We start from the raw sequence: 16,062 nt of genomic DNA, 5'->3' as shown, positions 1-16,062 counted from the left end.
GAGGCCGAGAATTCGGCTCTTTGTGCCGCTACTTCTCCGCAGGAAAGACTTATCCAAGGCCCTGTCTTCAGACATCCTCTCTCGGGAGTCCCCTACGTTCTATTCCCCTGCGAAACTGCAGTTGTGGGAAATAAGAAAGACCCTACCGGTGTTCTGGCTTCTGTAGGCAGATGGCTCAGCGTCCCCGCCAGATCTTATATTTTAGGTCCTTAATCTATTTTGAGTTAATTTTGGTGTGTGGTGATAAACAACAGTTTAGTTTCATTCTTTTGCAGGTGGCTTTCCAGTTTTCCCAGCACCTTTTATTGAAGTGGCTTTTCTTTCTCTATTGTATGGTTTTAGCTCCTTTGTCAAAATTATTTCCCCATATATGTGAGGCTTTACTTCTCGGCCCTCAATTCTGTTGCATTGGTCTGTGTGTCTGTTTTTCTGCAAGTATCATGTTGTTTTGATTATTGTCGCTTTGTAGTGTAATTTGAAGTCAGGCAGAGTGATACCTCTGGCCTTGTTCTTTTTTCTCAGGATTGCCTTGGCTATTCGGGGTCTTAACCATGCCTGCTTTTTACTTGCCAGGCTTAAGATGATGCTTCACTCACACCCAGATGGCTGCAGTTCTCCAAATATGCCAGGTAGTTTTCACAGCACTGTTTTCCTCATCGTCATGCCTATTAATAAAGCTCCCTCCCCAATCTTCTGTGATGAATATCCTTCATCTTTCTTCAACTCTAACCTCTAGCATTACATTTTCTATGAGCTTTTTCTGATTGTTCCCATTGCCCACACAAATAAATTCCTTTCTCCTTTGAGATGTTCTATCATACCATATATGTCACTTTATGAATTTAATGGGTATGCATTTGTTTCCCTTTCTACACTGCAAATAATTTGAGAGCCGGAATTATCTTTATTGATCTTTTTATTTCTAAGACCTAAAAGAGTGCCTTCCAATAACTAGTGCTTGATGAATGCTTTTTGAAGGCATAGCATACACAATTTCCAGGTACATCATTTTTAAAAGGAGCACAGTGGTTTTAGGATTTTGATTTCTCTATATACCAAATTATTTTTTTGAAGTTATCAAAAAAAAAAAAGAAAAGAAAAGAAAGAAAAAGGCAAATCTTGAAGAGCACCCAGGAAAGAAAAAAAATCCAGCTGAACATAAAATTACTTCATATAATAATAGATAATGAAATACTGTATATTGAAATGTTGCCATGATCTACATTCCAAAAGGCTCAGTGGTAAATCACTTTTGATTTAAAAATTCTAAATTGATCAAAAGGTCATCACTCAATTCTCAGTAGTCACCTTTAGAGGGAAAGTATTTCTTTGCCAGTAGTGAATTAGTATTTATTGTCTCCAGTTAAAAGGAGTTAGCCCACTTTTCCATGTTATCTTGGAGGACAGAGGGAGGCAGTGACTATAAGTAAGTCCTGCTTGAAGAGGGTATGCCAATAAAGGTTTTTCCCCACAGTGAGGAAGCCGCTCCCAGCTCATTTTAAATGCTTAGTGCTTGATGATGTTGTTTCTGGATGGCTTTCCTTCTTTCTTTTCTCACTACTTGGGCCCCTCCCTTAAGGTTCAATAACACAGTTAGAGATGCTTTCTGACAGACAAGAGATAATCTTACACTTGACTTCCAATATCAAGGCATTTTAACTGGCACACTTTATATTGAATAATTCATGGGTATTCAAGCTTTACTTCACAAAGAAAGTGCTTTCTCTTAGCAGCCACAGCAGATATGAGCAGCTAATTCATTATTTAAAGAGATTAAGTATTAGCAACTGGTATTGGCTCTTCAGAGCTCTCTTTATTCCCTTTGCTCATGTTATCCCCAGCCTCTCAGCTGCCTAGAACAGTTTTTAGATTGATTTTTACCATATTTAAGTCTTTTAAAAAACAGATCTACCCCAAAACCTCACTATTTTCAGACTGCTTTGTCCTATTTTAAAAACGTGAAGCAATGTCTGTTAGAACTCTGTGAATCTCTGCAGGCTCATGGGAATACATACAATTCCAACACTTTTTGCTTTCAGTTAAGAAAATGTGGCAGGTGGGAGGAATGTAAGAAATTTGAGTTTGCTCAGATTTACAGACCACTTGCTGCAATAGGCCAAGGAAGGCTTAGGTGTTTTAAACAGGTAGAGAAAGGGGATGAATCCTCAACTTTCAAGTATTGTTACTCTGAAAGGAAAAGTCCCTATGGAGAACTGTCCTCTTTATATTTTCTGAGAAAAAGAGAGGAGGAAGGGTTTGAAATATCTGTTTCTCTTTTGTAGACAGATTCTCAGGTTGGATCTCATTCAACACAAATTTTCACTCTTTCATTTCCAGTTAAGAAGAGAGAGGAAAACTTGTCAAGAGGTTATGAGGTTTCACTTTCTGTAGACCTTGACAGAGGGTAATATAACAACGTAATCGGGTCTGGAATGGTGAAATAGTGAGAAAAAAAGAAAAAAATATATACATGAAGTTTCTTTTAAAAACTGATTCTAAGAAAAGCTGTTTCTAGGATATAAAATAAAGCATTTGGACATTATGTTGCTTAAAGCAGTAATAAATGCTTTTCTTAATTTTACATTTTAGATTAGGTTTAGCCCTTTTTGGAAGCGTTTTAGTGTAGATATCACTAGAGTGATAAAATAAGTTGAAGGTTTTATTTCTACTCTATATAGCCTGAAAAACTGAATGCTTCTAAAACTAAGGGCTATTAACTTGTATAGCTTTCTTTTTCCATTTAAATTATTACAGGGTATGGGTTATAATTGAACTCTCTATACCTCTAGTATGCTCTTGTATTTTGGGTATCTTTTATTTACTACATATTCACATTTTAAGTGAATACTTCATTCATTCAAAATTTTCTTGAATGAGAAAAAATTTAAAAACATATAGTAGATGATCAATAAAAATGTAGTTTTTGAATGACTAGACCTTAAATAAGCCCAGCTACGAACCATACTGTGAAAAGCCTTACTTTGAAAGGTAGAAAAATGAGTCTGCATCAAAGATTAATTGCTTTTTTATTGTGTTAAAGGCAAGTTCCTGTATGCTGACAAATAACAGAAGTAAGATACTGTCTTCACCTCATAATACTTAGTGTCTACACTAGCCATAGAGCCATGAGAGAATAGAGAGGAAACTCATAAGAGATTAAAGGACCACCAAAGTTGTTCCTGAAGCTGAGATTCTGCAAAGTCTTTCTTGTCTAATATGCAACAAAGAGCCCAAATTGAAGATTTTTTTCATGCAGAAGAGTGTACAATGGTACATAGCTCGGGTTTTGAAGTTAAAATGACCTGTGTCTAAAACATACTGCTACCATGCAATAACTGTCACTACCTTGGGCAAATGGTGTCATCTCCCCAAGTCTCCTTTTCTCATCTGTAAAACGAGGATTTTAAAGGTCTACTTATAGGTATGAGAATTAATGAGATAATGCCTGAAAATTGTGTAGCATAGTGTTGAGACTGTAAGAAACTTTCACTAAACTTCTTTTCAAAAAATATGGTTTTGGAATTAGCCTGGCACTGACATAAAATTGAATTTTCAGTTGAGATTGTGGAAGTTTAAGAAATTGCTGCATTGTAGAAAATTGAAAGTTTTATGAAATGTTACTGTATTTTGTCTTAATTTAAGTAAGCATTCCAGATCAGTTGTGCCAAAAAGAAGGGAAAACATTTTATTACTATTCTTGGACATAATTATTTATAGATATTGTAGATATCAAAAGAGACCTGCTGAATATAATTAGTAGCTCTTGCTTCCATTGGGGTGCTTTTACATGTCTTCATTGTGGTAAAATATGTTTTTAAAAGAAAAAATGTAGTTTTATTCATTGTGTAAAGTTTTGTAAACATTTTCACGTTTTTGTAAAACTTTGATATTATATATTACATTATATATTGATTATTTTAAGCACTCCACAGAGATAGAGATGGGAATTGAAAATTTTGTGTCTTAAATGAGAAAAAGTTTTAAATTAGGGCCCATCTATTATCATTCCCTAGTTTTAGAAACTTATTTTGAAATGTGAATTGTGATTAGTCGAGACAACCTGATTGGAAACAAAATCTCTTCTCTAAGAAGGAGTTAGCCCACTTTTCCATGTTATCTTGGAGGACAGAGGGAGGCAGTGACTATAAGTAAGTCCTGCTTGAAGAGGGTATGCCAATAAAGGTTTTTCCCCACAGTGAGGAAGCCGCTCCCAGCTCATTTTAAATGCTTAGTGCTTGATGATGTTGTTTCTGGATGGCTTTCCTTCTTTCTTTTCTCACTACTTGGGCCCCTCCCTTAAGGTTCAATAACACAGTTAGAGATGCTTTCTGACAGACAAGAGATAATCTTACACTTGACTTCCAATATCAAGGCATTTTAACTGGCACACTTTATATTGAATAATTCATGGGTATTCAAGCTTTACTTCACAAAGAAAGTGCTTTCTCTTAGCAGCCACAGCAGATATGAGCAGCTAATTCATTATTTAAAGAGATTAAGTATTAGCAACTGGTATTGGCTCTTCAGAGCTCTCTTTATTCCCTTTGCTCATGTTATCCCCAGCCTCTCAGCTGCCTAGAACAGTTTTTAGATTGATTTTTACCATATTTAAGTCTTTTAAAAAACAGATCTACCCCAAAACCTCACTATTTTCAGACTGCTTTGTCCTATTTTAAAAACGTGAAGCAATGTCTGTTAGAACTCTGTGAATCTCTGCAGGCTCATGGGAATACATACAATTCCAACACTTTTTGCTTTCAGTTAAGAAAATGTGGCAGGTGGGAGGAATGTAAGAAATTTGAGTTTGCTCAGATTTACAGACCACTTGCTGCAATAGGCCAAGGAAGGCTTAGGTGTTTTAAACAGGTAGAGAAAGGGGATGAATCCTCAACTTTCAAGTATTGTTACTCTGAAAGGAAAAGTCCCTATGGAGAACTGTCCTCTTTATATTTTCTGAGAAAAAGAGAGGAGGAAGGGTTTGAAATATCTGTTTCTCTTTTGTAGACAGATTCTCAGGTTGGATCTCATTCAACACAAATTTTCACTCTTTCATTTCCAGTTAAGAAGAGAGAGGAAAACTTGTCAAGAGGTTATGAGGTTTCACTTTCTGTAGACCTTGACAGAGGGTAATATAACAACGTAATCGGGTCTGGAATGGTGAAATAGTGAGAAAAAAAGAAAAAAATATATACATGAAGTTTCTTTTAAAAACTGATTCTAAGAAAAGCTGTTTCTAGGATATAAAATAAAGCATTTGGACATTATGTTGCTTAAAGCAGTAATAAATGCTTTTCTTAATTTTACATTTTAGATTAGGTTTAGCCCTTTTTGGAAGCGTTTTAGTGTAGATATCACTAGAGTGATAAAATAAGTTGAAGGTTTTATTTCTACTCTATATAGCCTGAAAAACTGAATGCTTCTAAAACTAAGGGCTATTAACTTGTATAGCTTTCTTTTTCCATTTAAATTATTACAGGGTATGGGTTATAATTGAACTCTCTATACCTCTAGTATGCTCTTGTATTTTGGGTATCTTTTATTTACTACATATTCACATTTTAAGTGAATACTTCATTCATTCAAAATTTTCTTGAATGAGAAAAAATTTAAAAACATATAGTAGATGATCAATAAAAATGTAGTTTTTGAATGACTAGACCTTAAATAAGCCCAGCTACGAACCATACTGTGAAAAGCCTTACTTTGAAAGGTAGAAAAATGAGTCTGCATCAAAGATTAATTGCTTTTTTATTGTGTTAAAGGCAAGTTCCTGTATGCTGACAAATAACAGAAGTAAGATACTGTCTTCACCTCATAATACTTAGTGTCTACACTAGCCATAGAGCCATGAGAGAATAGAGAGGAAACTCATAAGAGATTAAAGGACCACCAAAGTTGTTCCTGAAGCTGAGATTCTGCAAAGTCTTTCTTGTCTAATATGCAACAAAGAGCCCAAATTGAAGATTTTTTTCATGCAGAAGAGTGTACAATGGTACATAGCTCGGGTTTTGAAGTTAAAATGACCTGTGTCTAAAACATACTGCTACCATGCAATAACTGTCACTACCTTGGGCAAATGGTGTCATCTCCCCAAGTCTCCTTTTCTCATCTGTAAAACGAGGATTTTAAAGGTCTACTTATAGGTATGAGAATTAATGAGATAATGCCTGAAAATTGTGTAGCATAGTGTTGAGACTGTAAGAAACTTTCACTAAACTTCTTTTCAAAAAATATGGTTTTGGAATTAGCCTGGCACTGACATAAAATTGAATTTTCAGTTGAGATTGTGGAAGTTTAAGAAATTGCTGCATTGTAGAAAATTGAAAGTTTTATGAAATGTTACTGTATTTTGTCTTAATTTAAGTAAGCATTCCAGATCAGTTGTGCCAAAAAGAAGGGAAAACATTTTATTACTATTCTTGGACATAATTATTTATAGATATTGTAGATATCAAAAGAGACCTGCTGAATATAATTAGTAGCTCTTGCTTCCATTGGGGTGCTTTTACATGTCTTCATTGTGGTAAAATATGTTTTTAAAAGAAAAAATGTAGTTTTATTCATTGTGTAAAGTTTTGTAAACATTTTCACGTTTTTGTAAAACTTTGATATTATATATTACATTATATATTGATTATTTTAAGCACTCCACAGAGATAGAGATGGGAATTGAAAATTTTGTGTCTTAAATGAGAAAAAGTTTTAAATTAGGGCCCATCTATTATCATTCCCTAGTTTTAGAAACTTATTTTGAAATGTGAATTGTGATTAGTCGAGACAACCTGATTGGAAACAAAATCTCTTCTCTAAGATTCAGAATTTAAATTGTGAATTCTAGGTTTTAAGACTTACCTATCATGTCATCCATCATATAGTATCAACATCATTTTTCTACTAGGTTTCTTCCAGAGACATTTTTAGACAATATTACCTTATTCTAACACACACGTATACATACACACACATTTATAAACACAGAAATTTCAAATGTAGGTAGTCATCCCCACTTCCTCTGTGTTGATGAAATCTCAAAAAAGAGGAGACAAAGTGGGAAAGACTAAAATATATATTTGTAAAAAGTTTATAAATTATCCCAAAACATTACAAAAGTGAGCTATTTTTTACCCATTTCTAGCATGCTTACTTTATATGGAATAAAATTGCTGACAGCCAGTCTATAGGAGCAAATTATGTTTGGCAGTTCTCATTTGCAATTAGCAAAGGGAGACCATTCCTCAATGGTAGAGTCACCTAATGGATGCCGAATGTTGACAGTGTGCCCTCCTTGTGCCTTATGCTGGGGACTTAAATAGTAACCAATGTAGGACACTCAAGGAGCTAACAATCCCATAAGGATGTTTTCAGTTGATGGTAGATACTAGAATATTTTTATGAATATTCTGAGATGTGTAGCAAGTATTCTATTGTTAATATAGTCAAAGATTTCAAGTTTGGGAATGACATTAATTTTTCATCTGTCAGAAAGGATTTCAGATTATTTCTATAATGATTTTGCTTATACTCATATATTCTGATATGATTTTGAGGAGGGTGAGAGAAATCACAGGTAGAGCCAAATCTACACAGATTCAGCAGCCTCTAGTGACTAGCCATTACTGCTCTATAGCTCACAATTGTGTTAGAGCATTTTGTAGAATTTGCGAATTGAGATATTACAGTTCTAAAGTCTTTTTTACTTTACCAACGAATATATTTTTAATGAAAAGAAGGTAAGATTAGATAAAACAAGGGTGCTTAGAGTTTTACACTTATGTCTTATTGAGAATGATGCTCTCTGCATAAAAATATGTTACAGCCTGTAAATTCTATATGTTGCGATAAAAATGAATTATATTTATTTATAAATATCCCTTAGTATTACATAATTGCTTAACTTATATTATTTGTTGAGTAGAATTTTAGAAAGTTCAAATTCATGTTTAAGAAGTGCAGTTTAATTTCAAAGAAAATATTAGTCCTATTTTCCCCTATAAATACCACTTTTTGAGATCTTTAAGAATATGATTTAATTCTCATGCTTTAAAAATACTTTTTTGAATGTTATGCTAATGAAAATAAGGCATTAGTACTATTTGGTTTGTTTTTCTGATTTTCTTTTCTTTTTTTTCCTTTTTTTTTTTTTACTTTTTAAAAAATAACTCTAGTTTCGCCAATGAATTGTATGGCCATTGTAAGCATCATCAGACATATGGAATGCAGTAGAAAAAGAAAAAGAGCCTAGCAGATTTCAACTGTAACTTTTCTCTATATGTGTGATTGTCCTATAAACATTATTTCAACAATGCCTGAGATTTATTCAACTTTCAGTAATTGGCAAGTTACAGATTTTACCTCTGATACTGTCAACTTATCCATTTTCTAAATCTTGAATTTCCTGATTTTTGTCATTTTGGGGGGGAGGGTGGTAAAATTGTCCGCTTCTCTGAGCTATTAATATCAGAATTGAGAAGCTCTTTCCAATTATTGACCAGTTCTGTCCAAACAGGGTAAATGAGGACCCTTTCCAAATGCCCTTTGAAGAGAAAGAGTTCTATTTAATGGCTAAGATTTGATTTATCAATCTTATTTAAATTAACTGCCTTACTGTCTAAATTCCATATTTACACGAAACTGAATTAGCATATACGGGGTGATTCAAGAGTAGTAAGATATTCTAAAATTTTTACAAAAACAAATGTGTTTTGAAATAATGTGAGCCTAACAGGGCTGAGAAAGCTGAATGTATCTAGAACTAAACAGACCCATAAGAAAATAAAGATATATTACTGCCCAACTTTAATGACAAGATTGTGAGTTTTACAAGTTATATATCAAGATAAATATGATAAACTTTTAGAAATTACAATATCAAAAGAAGAAAAGTGCAAGAAATAAAACACTTAAATTCTTTTGATAATTTTTAATGTATTACCTTAATTCCCTCTCTAAAGACAAAAATAATGACTTAACGAATAACAATTGGTTACAGGATTCTAATGTCTTTAGGGTGACTCATCTCTATCATTATTGATATTCAAGCATCGGCGCAATAATATTTAGATGATATGGGTTTGAAAAGTATTTCTTTCCCTTTAACGACTGACAAATTTTTGCCACCTCAATGGTAGACAATTTTCGGAATAAATGGAAATGAATCTTTTTTTTGTTTATTGTCCCTGGGGAATCATCTTTTAAATAAAAGCTCAAACTATGGATTCTAGAATATGTGGATCAAAATGGAGCAGATCTGTTATACTTAACTTTTGTCTCCAAAGACTATGCTATTACCCATGAACTAAAGGTAATGTAGGTAAGTTTTGGGTATTTTATCACTGATTAACATTGCTTACCATAGTTAAAAGGTACAAGAAAGCTGGATTAAATTTACTTCAAAATTTTATAATTTTGATAGTCGTTTTTGTGTTAGTCAGCTATATTTTTTAAAAGTTAAATTAACTCTTTATTACCAATATTCTTGTCAGTAACAAATAAGACAGATAATGTAGAATATAAGTATGCAAAATATAATTACAGTATACTTTGGGAAACATCACATGAATTTCTGTTATCTATCATCTATCTATCTGTCTGTCTCTCTATCATCTATTTGTCTATCTATTTATCTATCTATCTATCTATCTATCTATCTATCTATCTATCTTTTATCTATCTGTCTGTCTCTCTATCTATCTATAATCTATCTATGTTCTATCTATCATCTACCTATCATCTATTTATAAAATTTCCTTTACATATGATCACCAGGTAAAAAGCAGTAACAGGGCAAGATTAAAATTTGGCCATGTAGGAGCCACAGATAAATCATTTTGCATATAGGAAATCCATAAGAAAGTGATTTCTTGTGTGAGAATTTGTCAGATCGCAGGAGTTCTACTAGAGTCCCAAAACTCAGCTTTAAGAGAAAAAACACCGTGCCTTCCAAAAACATTTATATATAGGGAATATAGCAAATAAAAGCAAATGTAAAGTTAGAAACCGAAGTTTTTAACACTTGAATTTCTTCTCTAGTTTTTTCCGGTTTCTGAGAATGACTGAATAAATCTTGAAATTTGCCAACTCAGAAAAGCCTATCCTTATCGTCTATCATCTACCTGTATATCTACCATAGAAACTTTAAGTGTATATAGGTATAAATACAAATTAATTGGTATGGTCAGGACATATGTCATTTTGTATAAAAACATAAATGACTTTTCCTCATTATGAGGCATAATTCTATGAGAACAACACTTAAAAAACCAACAGTTGAAGAAAGAACATCTTCAAGGTAGCAAATGCTTCTGGAGCTTTTTAAAAAGAACAAACAGGCCATAATCATTTCCCATTAACTCAAGGTTAGAAAATGCTTTGGTTCCTAATATACTGAAGATTGCAAGATCCCCAGAAGTGTTTTGCCTCTTCTCTGAGGAGTTCATAGGGCTATGCTCTGGAGCACTGGTATGTCTACTTTACATTTTATTCTGTTTCAGCCACATTCAATGTTCATTGCTGTCCGTGAGCCTGCTTTTCAAATGGTTCTTATATTGACTTCCTCACTTCTCTCTACCATAATTTGCATATTCTATACTACTTTAGGCTGAGAGTCTTTACTTAATAGAATTTTCTCTAAATATTGGTTTAACTAGGCTCTAAGGAAACTCCTGGGGGAGATATTGCATGACTATAATAAAAGAAATTGTGTTGAGAGAATTGTTAGAGCAATTGTATTTGTACTTCTATATCCTATGGGAGAAGGAGCAAATATAATTGATTAAAATACAGGCCATTTATTGGGTCACATTTACAAGTAGAGAGTGTTACTATACCTCTAATGCCATGACCCATCCTTTTCCATATCTTGTCTCTAGCGCTTTTGACTTGTGTTAAACTGATCAAACAGGGTTTATTTTCTAGAGACAGATGTAGCTAACTCTTGCTAACTGATATGCATTTTCTCCTTCTGTTTTAGCCCTTCTGTCTCCATGACTGGGTAAGTAAACCATGTTTGGTCTTTTTTGAGGGTCCCCGAATCTTAGTTTTTTGGGGGAAGAAAAGCAAAAACCCTCGTTTAGACCTCATGTCTAAACGTTGTTGTTAATGAGAGAAGTTGTATAGGTAGGTGCTGGTTGGGGTAATCAAGAGAGAATAGGGAAACCTCTCCAAACTAGTAAAGTATTCATTTTCTACTCAGCTATTTTTCTTTTTATTCAGTTCCTTGGCCAGAGAAAACAGAGAGAAAGGGTACAAACCTTTCCCTGACCTCTGATCTCTTAAATATATTTTGTTTGTCCGTTTGTAACATCTATCTGGCTACTTGGAAACTTTTGGGACTCTTGTTTGTATTCCTGATAGGTGAGGCTTCTCTGTAGTTGAGTTCTAGATATCTGATGTGTTATTCTAATTATTTTAAGAGAACAAATGATGCTTTAAAATTTAGAGACTTGAGCTTTATTTAATTTAAGTCTGTGGAAGGTAATTAACTTTGTTAAAGAGCTTTATCTACTCAAGTAAAATTTTCAGTTAAAGAATCAGTTGCAGACTTTCCAGGAAAGCTTAAAACAAATAATTTTCATTGAAATTTCAGGCAAACAACTATTAGTTCTTAGATCTGTAAAAGGAAAATACCTGAGATCAAAGCTAAAACCTAATTTAGATCACTTGTATTAAGATCCATTTAAGAGGTTCATAATATTTTTATTAAAGGAAAAGCTATTTTTTCCCCCCATTTCATTCTACAAAATACTCTCCTTGTTAAGGAGATTTTGATCTTTTGTCTAATTTGTCTAATAGGAGACAAATTGAATTGCCATTTTCGAGCCAAATTTGTGAATGACTGAATTGGACTATTATTCCTGGAAAGAGCAAAGAACATTTAGCTGAGGTCCTTGAGGTGTTTAAGACATAGTGTAATGATACGACTGGACACTAACTGAGACTGTTTTGATTAGAGCCCAAAGAAACAAACACGTGTAAGTGAGATTTGAGCTCTTCCATGATAAAATAGGCAAATAGCTCACATTTTGCATTGTTAATGTTGTTGAGAAAACATTGCTTAGGACCAACGCAAGCAGGGCAGGATTTGAGCTGCTAAAACTATAGAGATCTTCTACTTAGCCTAACATACCTTTATGAGAGACACCAAAGTTCTGTTTGGAATTCCTAAGCTATTACTTTTGGATTTTGTATAGTCAGATATCCCCAGGTTTCCATTTAGCATTTACTAAATCACTTATAAGATTTCCTTCTGGTACTAGCAGAACTCAGCTCTGGCAGGGACCTGATAAAGTTCTAGCTCTGGATGAGAATAAGAAATAAAATCTCTTTACAATCCTGTTTTCAAGGGAGGATAGATAAATAAGTCCCATAAAAAAATGGATGTCTATTGTATTACTCTTTTTAAGAGGTTGGTTGTTCCCCCCACTCCCGCTGCAATGCATTTTGAGGAACTTATACCAGCTACTAAAAAGTTATGCTGTACTAAAAATAAAAGACATTTAAAACACTCAAGTGGTAGCTAGCATTCAAACATTCAAAATGTTAGATTAATTTTAAATTAATTTCTTGTCGTAAGTATCTAAAGAACTCTTGAACGATTGGGTTGTATTATTTCCATTAGACGATGCTCAAGGTGTAGAAAGGCAAATACACAACTATGTGCAATTGTCTCTAAAATACCTTTGGCTTGAAATTATTAGCCTACATAGCTGATTTTTATAGCTGATTGGAGGACTCAAGATGTCAAGACACCCCTCTTATTGTAGCATTTATCTTGTTTTCACTTCATAGGATACAATTATTAATTTTAGAAATATTCAGAGCTAATATATAAGTGATTTCTATTATACATTTATTTAGCTTTTAACAAACATATCATAGACTTACAGAATTTTAGATTTGCAAAGAATTTCAAAATTTAACTATTGAAGTTGTCTCTCTGCTTTTAAATAAGACAGCATTTCAGTCATTTGGGAAAACTATTTACCTTTTCCTAAAATTCTGAGAAGTGAACTTTATTTCAGTAGTTTCCAGCCAACACATTAAGTTGTACTGGTAGTAGTTTCCACACATGCGATGGCTTGTTGCCATTATAGTTCCTTAAATTGTAAGCACAAGTTTGGAAGGGAACCTGGAGGTATGTTTGGGAGGAATGATCTTTATCTTGCTTTTGGTTTAGTTAGTTAGTTAGTTAGTTAGTTAGTTAGTTAGTTAGTTAGTTAGTTAGTTTATTTATTGGCAGTACTTTTCTCAGCCTAACCTGATAAAACTTTAGGGACATGAAAAGTTTTCCTTTTCTTAAAAAAAAAAAAAAATTAGGAAGACCCCTGCTTTACGTTACCACTGGGTGATTCACTTTCTCACAACTTTTACACTCTACATACTTATACAAATTCATTCCAAATTCCTTGTGCTCTAACTGAGTCTTGTCTGGTCCTCAGAAGAAACAGGGAAAAGCTGCTCCTGATCACTGATAGCACAGCTCTTTCTGTATTTGATGACTTTTGGCTCCTGGCTGATGTGTTGTGACAGAAGCAATGTGTGACTCATCAGGGAGCTGCTCTTGAGTCAGCGAGTGATAAGAAAACCAACTGTATCTCTAAAAGACTCCTCAAGTCTGACACTCACACTCACTGGCTTAAGAGTGGAAGAATGAACAACAGAGGATGATTTCATGAGAGGCTTTTTGTCCTCATCTGAATTTTCAGATTACTTTATTTTCAATTAGACACCCAAACCTCAAGTTTCTAAAGTTTGACGCATTTGCTTCCTGTTACATGAAAGTGACTTTAAGTAGTACTACATTTACTATAGAGGGAGAGGCAGTACTACATGATGAAGGATATAAGGGACACCGGGAAGGTCCTCCCATTGATATTGAGTCATCAGAGCCAGAAATTCCTTGGGGAAGAGAAGAGATTAGTACAAAGAGCTTTGGAGACAGACAGCCCTGGACTCGAATTTCTGCCCTTCCACTTAATAGCTGATGGGAAAGTGGGAAGGAAAAAGTTTGGAGATAACGGAGATGAGGTGCTAAGGACTGACTGGGTGGGGGCACCATCTGTGTATTGGGGAAAGTTAAGGTAACACGAGAAAAATCATAGAAAAGGTGAAGTGAGATAGAAAAATACTAAATACTTTCATAATAACATTAAAATAGGAAATTAGAACAAAGGATAGCTAAATCTGTTGAAGCTCAAATGCAGTGAGTAGATTCATTCATTCATTTTTTCTCTTTCTCTCACTGTATGTGTGTATATATGTATGTATATATGCATATATCTATAACCTGCTGTATACCAGGTATTGTGTTAGCCATTGGGAAAACAAAGAAAAATAAGCCATAGTCTTAGTACCCTAAATTTGCACACCCCTTTGTATCTTTCAGAGTAGTTTTGCATAGATTATCTCTTTTATGTCCTCAGCAAGTTCTGACAGAGATCCTTTGTCTTGTCAGGGTATGCAGGGTCATAAGAGTCTGCAGGGGAATGTTTAAGGAGTGATGTCCTATATCTTTGTCTGGCAACTTTCCATGTGATTTTGGAAAGAACATAGAACCATAAAGTCTAGAAAAATTATGACTACCTCAGCTGAGGATTATTAGGTACTAGAATATATAAATTATGCAGCCACATGAGTGTTGAAGAAGGTATCTCCCTCTATCCCTTTTCTGAAATGTCCTGTGCCCTGGAAAAGGAATCTTGCTCCCTTGAGGAAGTGCCAGGATATCTATGACCCCATTTGCAGAATCACATTAGCTGTATGTGTCTCTAGTTGGGTATTATGTAGAGAAATTTCCTGAACAATTGTGAGACCCATTCTCCTTCTAGATGGTAAAGTCAGGATCTCTTAAAGCACTTCTGTACACTGATTATAATATAAGAGTTACAGGGTGAATGAGCATTTACATTCTTAAAACAAGCAATGTAGACAGACACTTAGGAAGGCATTTTTCCAAATGAACGGGAAATGGAGAAACAAATTTTGAAAAAATGTCATCAGAGATATCATCCATTATCATTAAATATAGATACACAATATAGAATGCAATTAATGTTATTTTTGATTCCTGGCAGAACTCGAGATGGTGATTTGTCTGACTGCTATAGGACATCAGTGAGTGGGACTAGGTCTCATTAGGGAGGTGAAAGGAAGAACAAAAAATGCCAACACAACAAATGGAGCCCTTGATGCAGACGGTTAATGCATTTTGTCATATTACAGTGGGAACTGTAGATCTCTGTGGTCATGAAGAGGAGAGAGGAAAAACAGGGCTCCCAGCTAGGATGTTTAAGGACATAAGTGGTTGTGAGTTATATGAGAGTTCAGTAAGGAGTGATCTTTGGAAGACAGCCATTAAAACTGAGTTTCACTTTAGCATTAACAGGTTCAAAGGATAAAGAATGGTGAAAACTTTATTTTAAATGCATTATGGAAAATTTCAGAGCGAATCAAATTTAAGTTAGCAATATTTATTTAATTTAGCTTAGGAACTAAGAAAAATATACATAACTAGGCCATACAAATCCTCTCTCTAAGCCCCTTCAATGGCTTCTTAATGCTCTTAGAAAAAACGTACCTCTTTATCATGGCCTCTTTTCTAGGTCTCAGCCATTCTGGTTTTGTTTCAGCTCCTTAACATGACAAGCTTCTTCCTGCTTCAGAGGATCATCTTTCTCAATCTTTTAAAAATCTAAGCATTACTTTATTCTTTAAATTTTAGCGTAAATGTCACCTCTTTGGGAAGTCTTTCATGATTAAATCAGACCCCAGTTCACCTACCCTGCTCCTTCTGTTATTCTTAATTCAGTCCCACATTTTACCTACAGTACTTTTTATAATTTTCTTCGTTTTGTTAATTTTGTTGCATTTTCTGTTTGTTTTCCTCACCACTGTATTCCCAGTGTCTAGTAGAGTAACTGTTAAGAGTAGATACTCAATACATGTCATAAAGAAAAGAATAAAAATTCTCAGTTATTCTTATCTAAATTTGTAACATTCCAAGAATATAGAGGACCTAGGTTTCGAAATTTCTTGCTTTGGATATGTTCAGAGCAGACGTAAAAT

At 34.0% G+C, this 16,062-nt stretch overlaps 1 long non-coding RNA gene across 2 annotated transcripts in view; it reads left to right on the top strand.

Moving 5' to 3' along the window:
* Window positions 1-16,062, top strand: part of LOC111731269 — a 213,032-nt gene that overhangs the window by 97,688 nt on the left and 99,282 nt on the right. For both annotated transcript variants that reach the window (XR_002777052.1, XR_002777048.1), the window contains one exon: window positions 10,970-10,990. This is a non-coding gene — a long non-coding RNA (uncharacterized LOC111731269). The remainder of the gene's footprint in view (window positions 1-10,969; window positions 10,991-16,062) is intronic.

This window comes from Pteropus vampyrus, unplaced genomic scaffold (genome assembly GCF_000151845.1).
Source record: "Pteropus vampyrus isolate Shadow unplaced genomic scaffold, Pvam_2.0 Scaffold11, whole genome shotgun sequence".
NCBI classification, from domain to species: domain Eukaryota; kingdom Metazoa; phylum Chordata; class Mammalia; order Chiroptera; family Pteropodidae; genus Pteropus; species Pteropus vampyrus.
Note: the sequence above shows the minus strand (reverse complement) of the source record. Positions and strands in the feature narration are given on the sequence as shown.